Here is a 2,500-nt window from a genome sequence, read left to right as displayed (position 1 = left end):
TTAAGATTGATACTTTTTTCAACCTTTATAATGGGATCCCATGGAGCCAGCCCTGAGTGCATGATGTCACAATTCACTTTTCCAGGCTGCACTTCTTTTTTTTTTACTAAATTCACTTTTTCAAACTGTGACAGTTCACACAACTTTAATGCTACATAGATACATTATACATCAAACCCTTGAGCTACTGCTGTTCTCACTAGCGATGTCAATATACTTATAAGCAATGCGATGTCTCGTTTTTGAGATATTAACATTTGTTTGACACTTGTATTCCACTCCATTTCCAATTGCGCAGGAAATAGAGGGCACCTTGTTGTTTCAAATTGGTCCTCAAGATGGCAGCAGCAACAATAACAGTTGTGTGACGTCAACAGAAATCTACAGAGATGGGAAGTAACTAAGTACAAATACTTTGTGCACAAGTAGGATTTTCAGGTATCTGTACTTTTCTGAGTATTTATTTTTCTGACAACTTTTTACTTTTACTCCCTACATTTTAACAGAAATATCTGTACTTTCTACTCCTTACATTTTCAAAACAGGCTAGTTACTTTAGTTATAATGCACAACAGACAAAAACGATGTCTGTCTCTCTCTTGTCGCACATCCAAAACAAGACACGGAGTCTAAATAAGGCGTGGCCGATGTCACAAATAAATCATCCACTGATGATGTCACAGATGATGTCACTCGAGCAATTACATCAGTGATGGTAATGGTAAATGGCCTGCATTTATATAGCGCTAAAGCGCTTTACAATCAGTAGGTACATTCACCCAATCATACACGATGGCGGCAGGCTACCATGCAGGGGGTTCAGTATCTTGCTTAAGGACACTTCGACTTGCAGACTGGAGGAGGCGGGAATCGAACCACCGACCTCTTTTATCCAAAGCGATTAGTGGACGACCCGCTCTACCTCCTGAGCTACAGCCGCCCCAGTGATGTCATAGTGATGTCATCAGTGAGTACAGTGATGTCACTTGTGATGACCACAGAACAGGCACAGCTGAAGCAACAGGCAGATCCTGAGGCTCTCAGGTGTTTTCTTGAGGCCAAGAGATGTCCTCGCAGTCTGGCCCACGTGTGTCGAATCCGGATCCACCAAGTGCTGGGCACACATCGCCTGATCCAAGTCCACTCCCTGCCACTAACACAAGTGATGAAGGACTTTGTGCTGCGCCAAAACTGATTTGAAGCTTGAAGGGAGTCCGTTTATTTTTCATTTCCTAGATTTAGTTCTTCAGTGACTGTGTTTCAAACAAATCCAGGACCAGAGATTAAATACCATCAGCATACACCGCATGTAGCCAATCCTACTACTTGCAGAGCGTTATTTGGAGTGTGTCCGTGTGTGCTTGGTTCATCGTCTCCAGAGTCCCCACCCCAGAAATTCTGTTTATCTTAATATGACGTGAGGTTCAGTTAGCTTTGCACAGAAACAGCCAGGAGAAATACTTTTTTACTTTTATACTTGATTACATTTCAGAGACTGTAATTTTATTTTTACTTTTACTTGATTAAACCAGTTGAATCAGTACTTCTACTTTCACCAGAGTCTTTATTTAGACAAGTAACTGTACTACGTAAAGAATGTGTGTATTTTTCCCCTCTCTGGAAATCTATGAATAGAATGCAGCATAGAAAGCCGTATCAAACTGATGTCAGTCATATGAGGATATAGTCGGTGATGATGTTCATGTTCATCTCCTCTATGTATTGGGGAACATTCTACAATCATTTTCAACACCAATTACATAAACTCCAAAATACATGGTCATTTTATTGTTTCACTTTTTGGAGGTTATAGCGATATGCTGTATTTCGATTACATTTTCGGTGGCTGTTTGACTAAGACTTATGATGATGATTTTTCTTCAGCACTTCACCCCTGGCCCTGGGTACAGTACAGCAGGCCCACAGTAGATCAGTGCAGATGACGTGAGCGGCCAGCTCCTCTGTGTTTACTGCTCCACACGGACAAAGCGCCCTCTCTCCTCCGCTCAGCGCGGCTAATGTAAAGTCAAGCCCATAGCTTATGATTAGGCCGTGTCCCTGCCTTTAAGTCTCTGTTGATCCCAACAAGTCCGAGCACTCCCATTAAATACCCCCCATACCTCCTCCCCCGCCCCTTTAATTGAGCCTTCTCCACCTTGCATGCCTCTCTGAACATCAAAGACATCAGAGGCAGCATGGCTTATCAAAGCTGGAATGAACCCCTCTCTCTCCCTCACTCCCTCACTCTCTCTCTGTCTCTCCTCTGCTTTCAGAAACTCCATTATCCTTCCCTCATTCCTTCCGGATCTTCTACTCATCTCCCTCTCTCCTCCTCACCCTCCACCCCTGCAGAGCAGACCTGGGAGTGAACCCGGCTACCGTTGCGTAACTTGGACATCTCACTGAAGTCTATTCGTGGTCCATAATAAATACGGCGAGCTGGGTCGCACAGGATGCGGACGGCTATCAGGAAACGGCATCATAAACACACAGGGCGGGA

The 2,500-nt window shown here is 43.8% G+C and overlaps 1 protein-coding gene across 1 annotated transcript in view; it reads right to left on the bottom strand.

Moving 5' to 3' along the window:
• Window positions 1-2,500, bottom strand: part of LOC310782768 (pleckstrin homology domain-containing family G member 1) — a 54,943-nt gene that overhangs the window by 14,181 nt on the left and 38,262 nt on the right. The gene's annotated exons all lie outside the window — the stretch shown is intronic.

This window comes from Poromitra crassiceps, assembly GCF_964638095.1.
Source record: "Poromitra crassiceps genome assembly, chromosome: 9".
Lineage (NCBI taxonomy): Eukaryota > Metazoa > Chordata > Actinopteri > Beryciformes > Melamphaidae > Poromitra > Poromitra crassiceps.
Note: the sequence above shows the minus strand (reverse complement) of the source record. Positions and strands in the feature narration are given on the sequence as shown.